Source organism: Lissotriton helveticus, chromosome 6, assembly GCF_964261635.1.
Source record: "Lissotriton helveticus chromosome 6, aLisHel1.1, whole genome shotgun sequence".
Taxonomy (NCBI): domain Eukaryota; kingdom Metazoa; phylum Chordata; class Amphibia; order Caudata; family Salamandridae; genus Lissotriton; species Lissotriton helveticus.
This window is the reverse complement of record NC_136067.1, coordinates 61,326,192-61,348,542: the sequence shown is the minus strand read 5'-3', so window position 1 is coordinate 61,348,542 and position 22,351 is coordinate 61,326,192.

The following is a 22,351-nucleotide window of genomic DNA, read 5'->3' as shown; positions in this document are numbered from 1 at the left end:
CTAATGGACTATAACTTCAAAATAATACACAAGCCTGGCAAAGAACACAACCGAGCTGACTATATGTCCAGACATCCATTACCACACAAAGCGGAGGCCACGACAATGGCAGAGGAATACCTAAATTTCATCTTGAAGCACAACACACCAGCCTCAATAACAATGTCGGAGTTGGAACAAGAGACAAAACGAGACCACACCATGCAAGCCATCAAGAAGGTGACCAAACAACAAACGTGGAGGCATATAGACAACAACAGCATTCTGGAGGAAGGGGTGGCAAAGGATGAACTGCTAGCATTCAAGAAAATAAATGAAGAGCTCTCAGAGACCGAAAATGGCATTCTGATCAGAGGCACAAGGATAGTGATGCCCCGCACGCTGAGGAAGCAGACAATTGAACTGGCTCACGAGTCACACAGAGGAATAGTGGCAACCAAGAAGATGCTGAGAGAAAAAGTGTGGTTCCCGAGGCTAGACAGCATGGTTGAAGCGATCGTCACTCACTGCCACATCTGCCAGGTGATGGGACCACCCCCAAAACCGGAGCCACTTCAAATGTCAGAACTACCCAAGGCGGTGTGGACCGAATTAGCGGCAGATTTCTATGGACCACTAGAGACAGGAAACTATCTACTAGTCATCATCGATGAATTCACCCGGTTCCCAATAGTGAGACAAGTAGCATCAACGTCAGCAAATGCAACGCTGCCAGTAATGGATGACGTGTTCGCCGCATGGGGCTCTCGCAAACACTAAAGACTGACAATGGCCCACCATTTTCAGGAGAGGAGTTCCGAAAATTTATGGAGTACCTTGGAATCAGACACAGGAAGATTACGCCTCCGTGGCCACAAGCAAATGGAATGGCGGAACGATTCATGGGGACCATCAAGAAGGCAGATCAAAGAGCAAAATTGACACAAGTATCAATAGGTCAGGCACTATGCCAGATACTGAGGGACTACCGAAACAGCGCTCACAGTTCTACAGGACGATGCCCGGCCGAACTGGTTCTAGGACGCTCGAGCAAGACCAGGCTGCCACAAATGGAAGCAATGATATATGCAGACAGAAGCGACATAGCCATCAAAGATGGAGAAGCGAAGGCAAAAATGAAGGTCTACGCAGATCAAAGGAGGTATGCTGCAAAACCAAAAATAAAGGAAGGCGACACAGTGGTAATGCGGCAACAGCAACAGAAGAAATCAGATAGCACTTTCTTGAAAGACCCGCTGACAGTGACGGAAGTAAAAGGACCGATGATAACCGCAGCGGCGGGTCAATACCACATCACAAGGAACAGATCGCATTTCAGAGGATTGAAGACCGAAGAAGAAGAACCATTGACAACAACCACTATGGCAGCGAAGGAAGAAGATAATGAACCAGAAAACAAAAATGACAGAAGACTGAGAAGAGCGTGCAAGAGACCACAGAGACTGATTGAAGAGATGTAATGTGACCAGCTCTCTCTCTCTCTCTCTCTCTCTCTCTCTCACACTCTCTCTATCAGCACTCACTAGCAGTGACCTCATATTACGTCATCGAAAATAAATGTTTGCAACAAAGGGGGAGATGTCGTGACCAGACAACTGGGCACTAGGACCCACGGGTCACGGACTCTGAGGAAAGACACCGGACACCACATCCGGTCAAGGGGGAAAGGGGCAGAGCACTGGGAGCGGGGACAAGGGAAGGACGCATCCACACGAGGCTGTACGAGAATAGAAATAAAGGTACCTGACTGAAGACACCTAGTATCCTATCATCTTTGGAGGGACCCTCTAAGATACCACAACTCCCTCCCCCATCCTAACGGAGTAGGAGCATCAGAGGAAGGACTTCACACTGCTGACCCTCTTTAGGGTGGAGGAGGTATAGTCTTTTTTCCTGTCTGCCACTGGCAGGCAAAACCTTGCAGCAAGAGACAGAAAAAAAACAATAATGCCCCTGTTAGAAATCAGGTTGTTGGTTGACTGGGTATTAAGCCCCGGTCAAGCAGCAACACTGTCCTAGACAGGGAAAGAGAGAGGAAAACCCTAAATTAAGCTGTGCCCATGCGCTGGTAGCTTGGCACAGAGCAGGCAGGCTTAACTTTAGAGGCAGTGTGTAAAGTATTTTTGTAACACTTCAAACAGTAAAACACCACTCAAAAATGATTCCACTCCAAGTTAGAAAAATAGATCTGACTTTAATAAATAAAACAAGACAAAGTGACAAAAACTGAATTAGTAGAACTGGAGATATTAATGGTTAAAGTTTATAGTGAAAAATAGTGCCAAAAAGAACAAAGTGCTATTAGAGGCATCTGGTCATGCCGAACTGGGACAAGTCCCAAGTTCAGGCTGACCACAATGAAGCACAGACCGGCCACAGGTTCCCAGTTAGGCCTGCTGAACAGAGTACCTTAAATCCTGGTTGTGGAGAGTTGCGTGGATCTGAGTCAAAATTACTTCACGCAGCGGAGTCAATGCATTAGTTCTGAGATGAGGCAAGGCTGCAGTACGAGGCCCTGATGCATCAACGTAGAGTATCCTGTCAACAAGGCTTGTGATGTAAAGTTCAGTTTTGAGGATGTAAGGTGCAGCAGAGATGATGCGTCAGTTCTGATGAGCACTGAAGCTGCAATGTAGAATTTTGTCGTCAAGGCTGCTGTCAATGAGGGATGCGAGGAGCTTGGGCCTGGAACAGCATTTCACAACAGCGGTTCCAAAGGTAATGCACTGGTCACAAGATACAGAAGGCAGCTGCATGTGAGTTTTTAGCGACGGGTCCAATCCACCCAGCAGTGGTGATATGTTGGTTTTGCTCAGGGATGACCGCTCAGCCAAGGAGATGCATCAGTTCTGCGCGGGGATGCGTCGCTCAGCACAGATGTGTCAGGTCAACTGGCAAGCACCTTAGGCCCACTTCCAAGGGTCCAGGACTGGGATGACAACACTTGGTAGGGTAAACGCACAATTGGCAGAGTCCAGGTGCAGGAGTTGTGAAGCCTGTTATGTCCATGAGGTTTCAGGCTAGTAGGTCAGCCAGTTAGCCCTTGGAGTCACTCTGAGTTCTGGGGTCATGTGATGTAGGTCTAATCTTCCTCACAGAGACAGGAAGGCAGCAGATCAGCAAAGTAAAACAGAAGGCCAGCAGAGTGCAGTCCAGCAGAGCGGCAGCCTTTCTTCCTGGTAGAGTTTCCACAGGTCCAGAAGTGTACTGAAGTGGTGGTGTCTGTGGTCCAATACCTGTACCCAGTGGTGCCTTTGGAATGGGGGAGACTTCAAACACATTCCTTTGTAATGCGCAGATGTCATCATTTCCTGCCCTGGCTCTAGACTCACCACATGGGGGTATGTAGCCCTTTGTGTGTGGACAAGGCACAGCTTATTCAGGTGTAAGTGGGGCTGTGCCAAGGTCCTTCCTCCCATCCTGCCAGAGATGGCTCATTTACACACACCTAAGCTCCCATGGTGTGCAGCTGTCTAGGAAGAATACACAAAACCCAACTACCAACTACAGCCAGTTATGAGATCAAAGACAGGCTACAGGCACCAAATGGCTAAAGCAAGACAATGCCAACTTAATAAAAGTGCATTTTTAGATTTTTAATTTAAAATCATACATCATCATAAGTTAGGTCTTTGAATTAGGATTCCAGAGACACCAAACATGAATCAGTCATATCTTCCCAATTGGAAACAACACTTGTTATCCTATGGGAGATAGAGGCCTTGCAGTAGTGAAAAAAACAAATATGAGAGTGTTTCATTACCAGGACATGTAAAACTTAATAGTACATGTGCGTATTTTAAATACATTGCACCCTGCCCTCTGGGTTGTTCAGGGCCTACCCTAGGGGTGACTTATATGAAAACAGAAGGTTTGGACCTGCCAAATTGTTATTTTGCCAGGTTGAACTGACAGTGTAAACTGCACACAGGCTCTGCATGGGCAGGCCTAAGTCATGTTTAACAGCCTACTTAAATGGGTGGCACAATCAGTGGTGATGGGTCACAAGCAGCTTTTAATTTACAAGCCTTGGGTACATGTATTACCACTTTACTGGGGACATATAACTAAATTAGATAAACCAATTAGGGTTGAGCCAATGTTACCATGTTTAAAGGAGAGAGCACAAGCAGTTTAGCACTGCTTAGCATTGGCAGAGTGCGCAGAGTCCTAAAGCCAACACAAACAAGGTCAGAAAAGTGGAGGAGGAAGACAAAAATGTGGTGGAAAGCCCACCTAAGGCAGGTCTAAAAGCCCACATTCCCTGGTAGAAAACTCCCAGAGGGTGGGGGCCATTAGTTGCTTATTTTGTGAAAAACCAAAAACTTTTGAAAAGTTTGACAGCCAGCCATCATTGCTGATAGTACCATCTGTTGACCTTTCCCTATATTAACAGGAACCCCAGTGATGCTGGTGCCAGTCAATGCAGAGAATTGTCTGCAGGGCAGAGGGACAACTCTAAATGTAGTAGGCGAAGGTCCCTTGAGATGGAGGGATTATGGTCCTCTACCATCCCACAGAGTGAATTCTGCCCACAAAACTCCAAATCAGTTTCCAAACATTAAACATTCTTTTTTAATTCCATTTTCCAGTCACGTGAAATACTAATTCCGAAGCAGATGAATGAACTTTTCGCTCTGTTTAGAAGTGCTGCTGTGAATTACCATCATATTGATAGCCGCATTTACTGAGATCGAGATTTAACATTATTTTCAGACACGAAATAGAAGGTAATTAACAAGTGCTGGTTGAGATGTGGCCATTATTTAGATGTAGATAATTATGAAGGATTAGAAGATCCTGAAACTTTGGCATTTTTACGTTCTACATATTTCACTATTAATGATTGAGTCTGTATTTTGATTTCTGCAATTTCAATCAGAAGCCTATTGATTAATGTTTCCTGTGGAACGTGTCTACCTGTCAGGTTTAGCAATTAGAATATCCTGTTACATATGTAATATAATACACACAAAACTGTGCGTTTAAGGTGCACAAAGGTATTAAAAATCATTGATAAAGGTGTAAATTCATGTTTTTCAATGAGATGATTCAATGATTCATATAATCCACTACTATTTTTTGTTTTAAAGCATTTTAAATCATATTCCCTCAAATTCACTGTAAATATATTGCAAAGTATAATGCCAGATACAATTCATAAAAAAATAGGGTACAAATGTTGGACAGTGCACTCTTTAAATATATATATATATATGCATTTTTGTAATTTGGGTGTTGTACAGACCGAATTCTATTCCAGGTGCATACCCCAGTCAGTACATGAAACGCGGTTCCAAGTGGCGGGGATTTGCCCATGCACTAATTGTGCATGTGGTAAATGCATTGGTGCTAATTACGGCCTCCCCCCTCTTTGATCACTAGTTTAGGGCAGATGAAACTTGAGGAAGATTGTTGGCAAATCACAAGAAATTCGAATCTGTGCACCCTGAAATACCTCTGAGGTCCACTTAAAGTGCCTTTCCACAAAGGTCCTCATATGATGCATTGAATGATCCTTTCTTTTTTTATTAACAATTTATTGCAGACAGAAGTACAATAACGGTAAAGGAGAAAAGGAGGTAACAAGTGGGGCAGTGATGCAGTCAATCACATAATCAGTTGTTAAAAATTGGATCCGGCCGACAGACTTCCCGTCACCTCTTCTCGTAGGTTTGCAGGGTCTCGAATTCTAGAAGTTGGTATCCCACATAAACCAGTGGATCTCACGTTATGCAAGTCTCTCGTGATGACAATTCAAGCCTCAATCAGCATAATTAGAAACATCCTCTCGCGAGGTTGCACGTGAACACTTCAGCTCTGCGGGCTAACAATACTCAGTCGGCATCCCAGAATTGGGCATTGAGCCCATAGTCTTCCCCACAACACCCCTTTGGGCCCCTAAAACCAGGTATATCCTAAGGGGGCACCAAATGGCCCTTGGTCTAGAGGTCTTTGGCAACAATTTACTATGTTTGTCTAATTTCTTATTGCAGTATATCATACAGTAAAAACACTGCTCAAATTTCAGGGCTGGTAGCCAACGGCAACAACTGCCCATCTGTCTCTTTGCCGTCAGCAGGTTCAGAGCAAGACATTTCATGAGCGGGTAGCAATATCTGCTAGCCAGCCTCAAAGGGCAATCATGGAGTCCTGCGCTATACGCATGTTTATCACATCAGTGAGGGTTGTGTTATGTTCAAGTGGCCTACAGAAGACGCACACACAACGGATGCAGGTAAGCGTATATTTATTAACTTTTATGTAGCTTCTCTCCCCATGCTCTTGCTACTCCGTTCCCTTCCTAAATCTATCTGTCTGCCCCTCCCTTTCCGGTACGTGTCTGCCTATTCCTGCCCTGCCTTCCCCTTGGCTCAGGTGCCTGGTGCTCACAGGTAGATGCTACTACAACACTGCAGGTTGGAGACCACGTTCTGCCAGTACACATGGACTTTTGCACAGACCCAAGGGTGAATGCTCCCTGAGGCCAAATCTCCGCGGGGATTCAAGAATATAATATACCTATTGTAAAAACTTGTAATTGATTATAAGTAGCCTAAGGTAGGAAGTGAGTATAACAGTTTGCGTTCAGCAAAATTTCTAGATGTTCTCTGAAATCTCAGAGTCCAACTCCTCCTCCCAGTCCTGCCTGGCCCTCTGGTGAGTCAATGCCATCTTTTCTTGAATTGAGCAAAACAAGTCAGTAACCAGGTGCTTTGTGGTGGTGGCAGCCAACAGTCTGTCTAAAGTTTTAAGCACATCAGATTCCACAGGAAATGTTGGCACAAATTCCTACATGCGCTTCTAAGCCTGTAGTATAAAAAGATATCTAGCAGAGTATATGATTGGTCTCCTTTGAATTGGAGAGTGTAGTAAAGGTTTTGTCTCTAAAGAGATCTCCCCCATGGACAAACGCAGAGTGCCGCTACCTGAGATGTCGCTCAGGCCTCATGTGTAACCAGCGGTAGTGAATGATAGTCTAGTGGAGGCTCGGTGAATAAATGATATCCAACGGCATCTTCTTGTAAATTTAACCCAGGCCCTTACTGTACACACTCAACTGTAGCCACATCTTGCGCTTGCTTGGACAATGGAGTGCCCAGGAGTCATGGGAGAGGAATGAGAGCTGCACTGTCCCGCTTAACCACCACATGAGTCAAATAAGGTATGGAGACATTGAGAAGTGGGCTTAAGCACAAAAATAAAACACATCTGAGTCTGGGGCTTCGAACCATCCTCGGTTGAACGGCAATGTGAGTGTTTCCCATATAACTCATGGCTGCTTACCCACCCATGCCAATCTAATTAAGTGAATCTTAAGTGTTGGGATAAATGTGTCAGGGAGTGAGAACAGGAGGGTTACATGCAAAATATAGGGAGTGTTACCATCTTCATCAGCCATATGAGGCAATGCTGGGACAACGGGAGCAACACCGGTCTTTTGACCTGGTCAGGAATCTTGTCAACCGGCACCCCATAGTTCTCACGTATAACAATATTTCTATCCCAGCTGATCCCTATTCCCAAGTATTTTAAGGAGTCCTCACACCACTCTCGAGGAACTTCAGGCATAAATCGAGAGGTGCTGCTGGTGAGCGGGAATATTTGTGACTTGAACCACATTATAGCCACCCCTGAAAGGGCCCCAAATTTTATGCATTGTCTCATGAGTCTGTCCAAGCAATACCTCGAATTTTAAAATGCAAAAGTTTCATATCATCAGCATATAGTGATATGTCTGTTGGTGTAGCGTACGGCATGTTCTCTATACAGTTGTATAAGCCATGCGGCCAATGGCTGCAATGTCAAAGCAAATGGGAGGAGCGACAAAGGACAGCCCTGCTGCGTGTTCCTTGTTATCCACACAGGAGGAGAGGAGGCCCTGTTATGTTGCACCTGTGCCACCAGTTCCGTATACAGTAATCTGATCTAATCTAGGAATGGGCGTGGCACTTCCTCGTCAATATTACAAAAAGATTGTCCCATTCCAGGGAATCAAATGCTTAGAGGCATAGCAGAAAATACCCGCTGCATCGAACTGGGTCCAGGTCTAGTGGGAGAGCGAACAAAGTCTCCAGGTTTGGTGCCTTTAAGCTACGAGGCACAATCTTTACTGATCCACCGCACAAGATCCAACATGAGAAGCATTAGGTCAGGGGTCTCCAAACCGGTCCTGGAGGGCCGGATCCATGCAAGATTTTTAAAATAACTACATGTATCTCAATGGGGATATCCCAAAAATCTGGCATGGATCCGGCCCTCCAGGACCGGTTTGGAGACCCCTGCATTAGGTGATTGGAGATAGGGTAAGCGAGAATTTTAGCATTGCAGTTCAAAAGCGCTAGGGGTGGATAAGAGTCACAGTTCGCGGGTGGCTTATCTGATTGCAGCAAGGCGATCAGCACTGCCTCTCATAATGCCGGGGGAAGCATGAGTCGCTCTTCTGCCTCCTCATAGACGCCAAGCAAATGAGGGGCCAAAATGTCAACATAGGTTTTATAGAATTCAGCAAGCAGCCCGTCCGGGCCAGCACTGAATGATCCTTTACACAGTGAGACTCACTGACTTCACCAGAATGACAAACCTGGTGATTATTTTGAAGACTTTTACTGAAACAATCTCAAACTTCCCCTGTAAGAGCCAAAGGCTCCATATCTGACCACCCCATCGACAGTGGTGTTAACATCTACAGAGGGTAAGGATGATGTCTTACCGAAGGCAATGACTGAGCTCTGCATACCTGCTGTACATTCAAGAAACCAAGTGCATGTTTATGACACATGTATCTGAAGATTTCACACCATGTCAAATTAATGCAATGAAAGTTGTCCATGATATTCTCCTACACTTTACTTTGGTTTGCTGCCTTCAACTAGAACTAAAAAAGGACATGGTACAAGAACCTGACAAGTCCGCAAGAGAGGGAGGCAAGGACCAAGCACAGTGGCAAATAGAAAAACAGCTGATGATGCCCATACCCTCCAGCACGGCTTTCGAAGAAGCTAACATAGCAGACAAAAACAGAGGAGGAATCCAATTTAGATCACTGAAACAACCACACAATGAATGGGACGCCAGGAGACATGGAAGGGATGAGCTTAGAATTAAAAAAGTTTTCCACGATTCTTGAAAACTTCCTTTTGCCTCCTTTCATCTCCTTTTAAAGGTGAAAATACATAAAGGATTCAGTCTGTGTAGGAAATTAAATCTCCATGGTGCATTGGCCCTTCTTTGGACCTTCTAGAAATTTAAGTTTTGTTGTGCACTAAGGCCAGCACAAGCCCTCTGTATCTAAAATGTATTATTCTTCCAATGTGGCCTCTGCTGTTCTGAGACTGGCTTGACTGCTTAGCAGGGCAACACGCTAAATCCATGGAAGAGCTATGTGACAAACAACTAGATCATTGTAATAAGAAATCAGTACAGATTCAAATAATGATGCCTTTAGCATCGTGTTCAATTAAGTAATTGAGAACAGGGCACCTTCCCCTCAGTCCAAAGTGATTGTTATACAGCTTGAACACCAAGCCTGGCCCCTGAGAGCTCAATGCAGCAAGTAAATCTCTTAAAAGTAAATACATTGTTAATATGGATCTTAGCAAAGATGGCAGCAAGGAAATATTAACATCAAATCCTAAATGTAAATTGACCTATAGAGCTGAATCAGATGAGAGTTTGGGTAATTATAGGGTATGGTGTATTGTGTGGCTGAGCCAGGTTAGGAAACTTGATATTTCTGACTGGAGTGTTTCACACTTTTATACAATGGTAAAGAACTCTTCCTAAGCCAACTGCATCCCCTGCACTGCAAAGGGTAGACAAACAACAGCTGGAAACCCAGAAATGCAATGACCTAGATTTGCTGCAAGTAAATTTGTAATGAGTAACTCTGTTTTGCAAAGATCACTACAGGAAGGGCCCCCTTCAGATGCGAGCCTCATCACAAGTGCCCTGGAGTAACATTGTTCAAATTCAAATTCAAATTCAAAGATAGCTTTATTCAATTTTACAATAAAATCATAAAAGCAGACAAAGTACATATGTCCAGAAAAACAGTTACAATAAATATTTAAAAGAGTATGTACAAATAAACATAAGTCACAAATTCGGTTTCGCCTTTCCCAAGGGATGGTACCATAAAAAATAACACAGTCATTAATATTCATATAGGTTTGCAATTATACCATAGTAGATCTACATCTAATCGCAAATTTCAGGTACCTAGACACAGCAATGATAGTCATTTCATCAGACAAAGTGAGTAATTTAAATAATGCTGGTCTACATTGTCTCAAGTTCCAGAACTTAAGTAGGGGTAATAGATATCTCTTCCGCCCCCACTCATAGAATCTGCAGAACAAGACACAATGTATGGTTGATTGGATAGAAGAATCATCACACGGACAGGTGGTTAGTTGTGAGGACCAATCATTTGGATTAGGAAAGGTTAACATCCTAAAAAAGCATCCTATTCTCAAACGGGCTAAAAGCATTCTACTATAGCTTGTCTGGTCGGGTGATAAATAAAGCTGTAGTCCAGAACTCTGCAACAGAAATTGATGATGAATAACAGAGGGCTTTTTCCCCTCTAGGCACCAACGTCGATCTTCCAGAAGGGCAAGGCAAGATTCCTTTAATGCCTTTCTGGAGATTGAAGACAAAGTTAAAGGTGAATTAAAAAATTCAGGGCGCCCTAAGGTTTTGCAAAATTCCTGAACATAGGAGAGCCACTTGATCTGTTTAGACCCTTCAAGTTTAATACAGTCCGCAATGATCACCCTATTAAAAACAGTTTCAGTTGAAGTCCAGATCTTATGCCACAATAACATAGGGCTAATTTTAATTAGATCTGAAATGAAGGGTAAAGGTAGTTCCTTATGGCAGACATAAGTGGAGGTGGAACGGGGGACAGCAAGCAAGTAACATAGGAAGCCATTTTCCTTGTTTGAATGTCTTGACAATCTGCCACCCCCCATATGCCAGCTCCATACACTGCCGTCGATACACATTTGGCCCGGTAAATATCAATCAGGATGCGTCCTGGCCTGTCCCCTAGCTTATTTGCAAACTGTTTCAAAACACCAATAGCCCGTGAAAAAGCTAAGGGCCATATGTATCATACTTCCGTTTTGCGAATTCCAAATAGCGAATTTTAAGGAATCGCTATTTGGAATTTGCAAAACGGTATGTATGTACAAAATCGCTATTTAATAGCGATTCCTTACCATTCCTAATTTGCGATTAGCAAATTGCTAATCGCAAATTACCCATTCATTTCTATGGGCCAGGAGGCCCATAGGAATGAAGGGGCAATTTGCGATTAGCAATTAGCTAATCGCAAATTAGGAATTTTTTCAAGGGTGCAGGGGTGTCTCAAGAACACCCTGCTGCACCCCTGAAAAAGACATTTGGGGGCATATGGCGCACATACATGCCCTAAGGGCATGTATGGGCGTCATATGGCACCTTTTGTTTTTTGGAAAAAAAAAATTTGAAAAGAATTCGCAAATTACCACCAACTAGAAGTTGGTGGTAATTTGCGAATCCTTAATGGCATTTTTTGAATATTTTTTGTTTGATACATTGCATTTAAGGAATCGCAAAATTTGCGATTCCTTAAGTGCAATCGCAAAATAAGGAATTGCAAATTTTGCTATTCCTTATTTTGCATCAAACATGTTTGATACATACCATTTGTGTAATTGGCATTCGCAGAGGCCGAAATTCGCATAATTTCGGCCTTTGCGAATGCTAATTAGCTTGATACATATGGCCCTAAGTTCCTAGTCATGATGGCTGATTTCCAGGTACCCCTTTTGTTAAAAACAATCCCCAAGTATGAGAAAGTATTGGTTAAGCTAATCTTTGATTTTTCCAAATGAGTATTACAGGTAATTTTTACCTTGTTCGAGGAGCACATGGTAAAAGTCTTCCCTATATTGATCTTTAGGCCCCTGTCACCCATGTATGCCGAGAAGCGGGTTAAAGCCTTCTGGAGACCTGTTTGAGTTCAGACCATAATAACCGCATCATCGGCATACAGTAGGATAGGTACACGTTTTCCATCAATTTGGGGGTAATCCACCTCCAATTTTATTAAATGGTCTGCCACCCCATTAATGTACAAATTAAAAAGAAATGGAGCCAGGATACATCCCTGGGGAACGCCTTTCCCAATTGGGAATTTAGACGTACATTCGCCTGTTTTCCCATAGCGAACTTTAGCCCCTGCTCCTCTGTATAACTCTTTAAGAAAGTTAAGAATGTTAAAATTAATGCCTACATCAGCTAAGGTAGCCCACATGATGTCATGATTCAGGCAATCAAAGGCCGAGCTAAGATCTACAAAGGTCATAAATAGATTTCCCTTCTTTGCTGCCATATATTTACCTATTAGCAATGCCAAATTTAGGCCTTGTTCGACAGTACCAAGGCCTGACCTAAAACCATACTGAAATTTGGAGAGGACAGCTTTCTCCGCAGCCCATATCTGGAGACGGTTTAAGAGAATTCTACCCGCCACCTTCATCAACGAGTCGAGGAGGGAGATCGGCCTGTAGCATTTAGGGTCGTTTCGATCCCCCTTTTTAAATATTGGCACTACAATAGCTTCCTGCCTTTGATGTTATAGCTATTTAATACATTGGTCAGGAGCGGTGCCCACTGGGCGATGTTATCCTTGTAGATATCAATTGGAATGCCATCTGCTCCCGGTGCTTTGCTGTTTATACTGTCTGCTAAAGCTGATTCAACTTCTGCTAGAGAGAAGACTAAGTTGAGGGGAAATAGATCTAATTCCCCAGGTTCTGTAGTTCTCGAATGTCCCAATCCGGAACTCATTGATCCAGGTCGAGTCTCTTGGTGGTATAGCTCGGTAAAATATTTTACCCAAAGATTTTCCTCTATCGCAATCTCTAACTGGTCAGAGTTCCTTTCCACAAAAAAAGGAGCATTGACTGCGTTCCAGAATGCAGTGGTATCTTTAAGTGCACTTGCCTTAATTAATGCATCCCATGCTGCCTGCTTCAAATCTTTCCTCCATTTTTGTATGGCAGCCTTGTAGGATGCCCTAGCTACTCTGATGTCTAGCAAGTTTCTTGGAACTTTTTTTTAGTGTTTGGATCAGATGGGAATGTGCTTTTGAGCACTCATGGTTAAACCAGCCCTCAGCTTTGCTCTGCCCCACTTTTCGGACTGGACCAGTTAAATTATTACTAATATGGGCTGAGATTTTTTGGAAGGCTGCGATAACCTTTGTAGAATTAGGATTCTCCTCTAGACAAATCATAAAATCATCTTTCTGGACCTCTACTAAATTCTTTAAAAAGTAAACCGGATTTACCTTGTTCCATTTGATTACATAACCATTTGTTCTGGCCAAGGAAATCCCATGTAAATATATGTTTTTCGCTACATTAGGAGCTTTCCTACCGTCCCACCCCAATTCATAGCTAGAGCTGATTGGATAGTGGTCACTGAGTGCGATGTGCTCTGTGTTAAATGAGAGTACACTACGATGGTGGCTTGTAGAAACCAATGTGTAATCAATAATAGACCTGGTCCCCGACCAAAAAATGTGGGTTTAAAATCAATTGGTGAGTCGCAGAATTCGTTTGCAAAACCCAGGTCCCACTCAAATATTAAAGGATTTAATAAATCCCCGAGCGCAGAGTGCTCGAAGTGTGTACAGGGATCGCCCCTAAGATTTACCATACCACAAGTCCCCATATCACTATGTGTGCATAAATGGCAATTGAAGTCCCCCGTCAATATAATAAAACGTTCATTCTGATCAGATCCCAATCCCCTATGCATAACTTCATTTAATTCCTCTAAGGCCCTATGTTGATCTGCCTTTGGGATGTTGTTGTATGAGTTTATCAGAAGAATAGGATTGTTTACACCTGACGTTAGGGAAAGGACCTGAAAATACTGTGAGCCCCCTTTAGATAGGCAGTTAGTAGTTAGATTAATTTTATTTGAGATAAAAGTACATAACCCCCCAGAGAATCTCCCTCTGTTATTAGGTTGTGCTGCTACAAAGTGTGTGCGGTAACCCACTAGATGTATCTCAACCTTTTCCCAGCATTCCTGCAAGCAGATTACTTCAAAATGATCTACAAGTTCCAGGAAAGTTGGGTCCTTTGCTTTGTTCGTAAGGCCCGCTATGTTCCATGATAATAGCCCCAGCCTGACCCTTTGGGCATGTCGTGGTATCCCTACATCTTGCATGCTAGGGTGAGAGGTTCGGCCTGGACTGGGTATATGAGCTTGTCTAACATCATGGTCCCCCGTAATCTCAACGGGTAACAGACTACGAATTGGGCTTCTTATACTGGGCGTCTTGATGAGGGTTTTTTCTGGTGGGCTTATCCTTAGCTTCTCGTGTAATGTGGGATGTGAAAGGCTAGGGGTTACTACTAGATCCATATCCTTGCCCATGGGGGCCGGAGCCAGTCAGTCTACCATCTCTAAACAATCATATCTATTGGTAGTCTGGATACCTCTAGAGGTCCAGTCCCCCCAATCATCCCCCCAGTCACGTCTGCCTACTCTACGCCAGTTTCCCTCGTAAGCATCATAGTCAAAACCAGAACGCCAGCTGGGGGGATAGAAAAAGGAGAGGCGTTTGGTCTCAATGCCTTCAGTTCCCCCTTGCATATTCCATGAACAGATGTGGTCAACTGTATGTGGGTCCTCAAAATTTACCACGATACAATCGCCCCGGATTGTTTTCCTTTCATTTCCCATCCAGTGTACCCTGCGGACCGTTAAGATCCTGCTTGCACGGTTTGGCGGTGGCGGTCTGTTGCTATTTAACCAGTGTTGGACCTTGTTTTTCAGTAACCAATTTGCTTCCTCCTTGAGGTCAGCCAACTCTGGGACCCCCGTCATAATCACCACATAGAGGGCTGACTCAGGCGGTAAGTTCACAATGGGTCTGGCGTCTCCTCCACCCCTATTTCGTATTCTAGTGAGAGGTGCGGACAGAGCCCCAATTGATCGCTCTTCCTGACTGGGATGTATAGTGGGATCCTTGATGTTAACTCCCTTATTATTCACTGTGTCTACAGGGGTCTTTTGTTTTGTCTGCACCACTGGGGTAGCTAAAGTTTTTATAATAGTAGGGGGCGCGACCGATTTATTAATTTGGGGATTAGATGATTGATTAAGTTTGTTAGCCCCTTTTTTAGGTAACACTTTTGTAGTTCCATTTTTGATGGATACACATACTTCGGCTAACTGTTTCTCTATACAGGACAATCTGGCCTCTAGGGGGGAAAGATGGAATTTGAGTAGCTCACCCATTTTGGTTAGAAGTCGGCCCTCGGTTTTGTCAGCTTCAGTGTCACCCACAAGGATAGGAGAAGCCTCAAGGCTCACTGAGTTGACGTCCCCGTTTGTCGAGTCCAAATCTGGGTGTACTTGACCCGGTGGTGCTATTTGGTCATTTTCCTCACTAGTAATGTCAGGTACATGTATTGTTACTCCAATATTTTCAGTATTCTTATTTTTGCCCTTTTTTTATCCTTTTTTTTCTTCTTTGGAATAGCGCCCTCCCTCCTCCCCATAGATTGCCCACTAACATTGTTGCCTACCGATTGATTTAGAATTAAATCCGGGGATTTTTCCAAGGCAAGACTTAGCTGTGAGTCGGTTAAGAGTTGGGAGACTGATAGGTCCACCTCTTTCGGTACGCTATGGATTTCAGCTTGGGCAAGCACAAGGGCTCTATCGTTAACATTAACGGGGGTTCTAGCAGCTGAAATAGGACCCAGGGACGATCTTTTTCTTACCAGGGCAAGCTCTTGGGAGACTCTGCGTTCCATATGGATGATCTCTTGATCAATAAACGAATTTGCCCTGATGACAAAACTATCTATTGGACCTGTAAGTTTTTCTTTGGCCCCCCGCTGCCCTTTTACTCCGTGAGCCTCGGGTAGACATGATGTGATGTTAGCTGGACCCCTGGCATGGACACAAAGGCACGTATAGCATACAAATAAGTGTGATGTAATAGGCGGGATCCTATACAGAAGCAAAATATAATTTATAAATTAGACAAAATCAGGGCTTAGAGTGGGGGGCCAGTCCAGTCTCTCTCAGTCACGAACGCGCACAAACGGGCCCGCCCTTGGCCCGGGCTTTGCCCGGGCGCGTCCGCGGGCCGGAAATGAAGGTTGACCTATATAGTGGGAGTAACCAGTCCCCTTCAGCAAACACAGGTATGAATGGCCAGCCCAGATTTTAAAGTGCAAGGTGGAGGCGGGAAGAGGACCAGCTGCGGCAGGTCAAGCCACTCTGCACGCTGGTCCTCGCAGTCCCGCTGTGGGCCTCTGTGTAGAAATTCCGCTGGGAAGCCAGGTCCTGTAACGATGAGCAGGTGGTGGCAGCGCTCCCTCGATGAAAAGCAACACAAGCGGCTCCCGCGAAGCGGGGGGCGCGAGGAGTGGGGTCACAAGTTCCAAAGTGATTCCCAGGGGAGACAAAGTCCACAGGGCTTCAGCAGCACGCCCCTTCAGCAGACACAGGTATGAATGGCCAGCCCAGATTTTAAAGAGCAAGGTGGAGGCGGGAAGAGGACCAGCTGCGGCAGATCAAGCCGCTCTGCACGCTGGTCCTCGCAGTCCCGCTGTGGGCCTCTGTGTAGAAATTCCGCTGGGAAGCCAGGTCCTGTAACGATGAGCAGGTGGTGGCAGCGCTCCCTCGGTGAAAAGCAACACGAGCGGCTCCCGCGAAGCGGGGGCCGCGAGGAGTGGGGTCACAAGTTCCAAAGTGATTCCCAGGGGAGACAAAGTCCACAGGGCTTCAGCAGCACGCCCCTTCAGCAGACACCTGAAGACACACATTGTTAATTTCGCACATCTATAGTTAACTATAACTGTGTCCCCATTACTCTGGGATTGCAGAATTAAACAGGTTATGGGTTGTACTCTGAGAATCCTCTGCATAATGAGAATTACTGAGAGAATTGGTAATTGTGGCTCAAATCCTTCAGCATTTACTCATTCTCCCCCACGGTTTGAATAAAGCAGCCAAAATCCTTAGGGCAAACATGACAGGTCCATGGTGTTTCCACAGACACCCCATGGGGAATTCCAGGGCACTTGTAACTGGGTCACCATTTCCACTGTTTTGTCAGACATTCTGAGGTAGAGTTAGTGCAAAGTTTGAAAATGTTTGCAGTAGATGAGTTTGAACTGGTTAGTGGTGGGTGGCACTACTGAACACAGAATATCTAGTCAACAAGGCTATCAGACAGACTGGATGTTCTTATGAAATGAATACTGGAAGAAGTTTTTCAAATGTAAGTGCACTAAAATGCATCAAACTGTAGTCAAATGCGAGTTTAGAATGTGGATTGTTTCAGGGATCAAAGGGGCTCCTGTTTGCTTTCTAGAGGACACTGAAAGAGCTCTTGCCAGCGTTGCCCAGATCCTGTCCTCCAAAACAAAATTCCAAAAACTGGAAGAGTCGGGGGCGTGGCTAGCGACCAGCCAAGATGGCCGCAGTCTGAAGGAGCTCTGTGACTGAAGAGCCCTCCTCCACCGATCCGATCATATATCCTGTATCACCGCAGTTGCTAAACTGCAGAAGTAGCAGCAGCGGACCTTCCGGTGCATGATAATCCCACCCGTGTCCCTGTACGTGGTCTAACCGAGAAGTTACACTGTGGCAAGGACTGCGGCGTGTTTTGGCGCCGGGAGCCGGGGACTATCGTGAGTGGCAAGCCCAGTGGGACTCACGCACTGCAGCAGACGCCGACTCTGGCACGCAAGACGCGTCCTGAAGGCGAACGACGGCAGCGCTCACAGAATATTTGAGAGCATAGATAGACGTCCCGCTAAACACTGGCCGACCACCCATGCAGAGAGGAATATGCGCCGGGCAACACGCGGGTGACAAGGGCGGCCTCCGGGGGCTGAGGACACCGCGAAGGTGAGGAAGGGAAGCGCGCTGCCTGCGTAAGCCGGTAGAGTCCGGCCCATTAAATAACCACGGTGACTCCCCGGCATCCCGGCATCCCTCGCACCCGTTGGCCATCGCAACGCACGGACTCTGTACTGAGGGGCAGGTAAAGTGATATTGCCATTGCTGCCGCACTACAGGCCATTGACGCAGCGGCCTAGCCATCACTAATCAGGGGGCAGAAGCGCACTCGTGCGCAGACCACGTTCAATCCGACCTGCTATCCCAGAGATTGGAGGGGCTGACGCTCGGTTATAGTGTTTTGTGACGATACTCTGAGCAAACCCGACCACCAGGCTACGCAAGATATCCTGCGGCCTCCATAATGAGTGGCAGGGGTCCAAGAGGCCAACAGGCCTCGAAATTGGACAAATTTGTTTACCACAAAGACCCGCCGGACACAGTAAGAGGAGAGCCATCGCGGACACCGCCCCCGCCCACGTAAGGCCGATAAGATCACCCTCCATGACGTCATGGCAGCACTAAAAACGATGCAATCCTCCATGGACGCAATATCTACGGATGTCTCCCTGATTAGAGCAGACTTTGTGAAAATGTCAGATCGTCTCGTGGATGTGAAGAAGACAACTTCTGAGCTCGTGGGAAACACGTCAGACCTACAGCGTAGAGTCCAAAGGCTGGAAGATGATAATGCCACACTGAGGGCTAAGCTTGACGATCAGGAAGGTCGCTCAAGACGTAATAACGTTCGCCTGATCGGTGTACCAGAATCTGAAGGCGGCCCAGCCCTGGACTTATACGTTGAAGACCTCATACATAATCAGCTCCAACCCAAAGGGCTGTCGAAATATTTCTCGGTGGAACGAGCCCACCGAGTACCCGGAGGGAAGCCGAAACCAGGGGCTCCACTGCGGCCCATCCTAGCCCGAATCTTCAACTTCAGAGACCGGGACGCCATTTTGCAAGCAGCGCGCACACGCCCGTCGCTAAAAATCGATAACTCTGAAATTAATTTCTATCCAGATTATACCGCGGCCATAGCTCAGCAACGAAGAGGCTTCACGGATGTAAAGAAGGAACTACGAGCTCGGGAACTCAAGTACTCTATGATTTTTCCAGCGAAGCTCCGAGTCGAATCGGAAGGAAAGACATGGTTCTTCGAATCACCGTGGGAAGCCCAGGACTGGCTAGAAGGATGGAGACCGGCGAGAGGACCCAGGAATCGCGACCCGCAACGGAACAACAGAAATAGAAGCCCTCAAGAAACCAACAAGACCGAATAGGCATGGGTCGTCGCACTATGGATGCTGAGACTAGTACCCATCATCTTGGTACTTGTTTATTGGACTAAGACATCTACTTATTCCCTGTAAAGAAGCCGAGATATGTCAGGCACATGGGAAGCGAAGAGACTACTAACTGGCAGTCGTGGATGGCTGGACATGGTAAGACTCCGGTCAAGCAAGAAGGGACTCCTGCCGGTAGGACTCTTGATCGCAAACAGCACTGCATGGACATTATCAGAGGGGGGGTTCAACAGAGGACACAGAAGTCTCACCCCCAAGAACAATATTCATGAGTTGGGACTGTAAGCACTCTGCTCAGTTGGGGAGGTGGAAAGGTTTTTATCCGCCGGGCAGGGAGGCAGGGTGGGGGGTAAGGGATTTACAGGTACTAAGTTAGTTTTGTTTTTGTTATTGTTACCTGTTTCTGAATTGGCTGGCTTTCCATATATGCACACACCACGCACTCTGGTTCCTATCAACACAATCAGGCATGTTGCCTCGAATGAGGCAAGTCTTACCAAGACGCCTGTTACTCTCTGTCAGACACTGCACCCACCCTATGGGGCGATCGGTAGACGACCTGGAGTACACTCCAGACGTTAGCATGTACCGGGATTCGGCCCGGGTGCAGAACTCGGTAGTACTGATACACCTACACATCAGCTACTATGGTAGACCACGATCTCTCGGCACTTGACCCCCCAATCGCAACCATTGATCTCCCCTCCACTGACTATTATATCATGGAATGTAAACGGGCTAGGACATAAAATCAAACGGGGGCTGGTCCTCCAATATTTAAAAAGAAAAGCACCCACATTGGTTCTATTACAAGAAACACACCTGGTAGGAGTGGCCTGTAAGGCTCTGAACCGTTGGGGTTTTAAAATGGTCACACACGCAGAGTTCTCCTCCGGCTCCAGCGGGGTTGGCATCCTTGTCCAAAAAAGTGCTCCACTGATGATCAAAACACATGGACTGGTGACCAAGGGCGCTTTGCTGCGGTCACTTGTCAATGGGAGGGGCGGACCTATTATATACTATCGGTATATATCCCCCCCGCACTACACCAAGGGGCCTTCCAAGACCTGGGGAAACTACTACTCGAACTCCCGGAAGGGTAACTAATCATGGGGGGCGACTTCAATGCAGTACTGAACACGGCGATAGATCGGCAGCCTCCTCGAGAGGCTACCAGACCTAACCAAATGTTTAAAGACTTTCTGGACGCTTTAGGACTGGTAGATATGTGGAGACTTAAACATCCAAATGACCGCCACTACACATTTCACTCGGGAGCCCATAATAGTCTCTCCCGGATAGACTATATGTTGACACTAGCGATCCCTCCTGAAAGATATCGGCCTTAGAACACCTGCCGAGGGGGATATCAGACCACTCCCCAGTTCAGCTCACCTACACAGTACGACCCACTAGACGACAAAGAATATACCCAGTCTATCCAGGTTATTTAAAAAACCATACAATTGCGAAAGCATTGAAAACCTCAACCACACAATACTTTGATGAAAACGTGGCATCTGTGGACTCGCCGTCAATCCTCTGGGAGGCGTACAAGACAGTGATTAGGGGACAAGCTATCTCCACTATCACTAGACACAAGAAAGACCAGAGGGCAACCATTGAGTCGCTGGAAATGGCAGTCCGGACTGCAGAATTGGCCCACGCCTCAGATCCCTCGGAGGACAAGGCGCAAACACTGGACCTAGCATCCCACGATTATAGGGCATATGCAGAGGAAATGGCAAAAACTAGACTCACTGACACTCTACATAGGGTCTACGAATTAGGAGACAAGACAGGGAAAATGCTCGCATGGCTTGAAAGGAAGGACAGAGCAGATAGGTGGATAGGGTGACAGAAGAGGATAGCATGCACTTCCTCCAAGACGTACCCCTTACTACTCTATCACAGGAAGATGCACAAGCTCTTGAGGGCGACTTGACAGGAGACGAATTGGGGAAGGCCCTAGCAGCCTTGCACACGGGCAAGGCAATGGGACCGAATGGCTTACCTGTGGAACTATATGAAACAATGGCATGACAGATCGTCCCAGGGGGCGTGGCTGAGCGCGCAATGGTGGACGACGTGCCTGGGTAGAGCTCCGTGAGAGGCTCCCCTACCACAGGCCATTTCTCCGTAAATACTGTCCGCTTTGCCCGCTAACTAGCAGCGAGTCAATATTACACATCCTACTAGCACCTGACGAAGTTTGGGATTGTTGGCTCCTGAGGAACTGCTCTGGCGGCCTGCGAGCGACTCCGCTCGGTGTGGTGCAACACTCGAGGTCGGGGATCCGCCTGACTGCTTGGGCCTCGCGCAGGGAGACGGCGACGCGCACCGGAGCTCTACATAGGATTCGGAGGAGTGGGTGAGCGGAGGACCTCCGGCGGCAAGACGGATTCACCCCTGCCCGTTGTGCGGCGGTAGGGGGGGTGCTGGAGTCGCGGGGCTCACTGCCGCCGGGACTACTTTCATCTCTGGCCTGCTGCGGAGGACCTGGCGGAGGACCTCCCCTGTCTGCCGGAGACAGCGCACGATCTTCCCTACACTCTGCTACCTGGTGACTCTACGCAGGGCCCTTGCCTGCGAACGTTTCTGCCCGGCGCCTGCGCCCACGGGGATCTGGGAGAAGCACTCGGTCACCCTGCTGCTTCCGCGCTGAGGGGGATCGGCGGGGGTCTGTGGCGCCTTGACAGTGCACCTGTTTGACGCTGCATTCACCGACCAGCTGCGCCTCTTTACCCCCCGGCGCTTGCCTGTGAGACAACGTGGACTGTGGTGAGTTGCGCCTGGCGGCTCCCTCCCACCCCCCCCGGCTGTAGCTCGAGAGCGGCTACCCCCTGAACACTGGCGCGGAGGTGGACGCCATTGAGGGACTGTTGAGGGGATCCTGATTGCTGCCTCGCTCCACACTGGCCCTGAGCGTTGCTGGGGCCCTGCTCGGCCTGCGGTGCCCTTCGCCCCCCCCCTGCTCTGGATTGGGGTACTATTGCTGCGTCTTGGGACTGTCCTACTATGCACCCACTCACACTGTGCTTCCTGCCGAGCCACTGATACACTGTGCGGTGGTGAGCAACTGAGACACGCGAGGGGACTGACACCCACCCTTG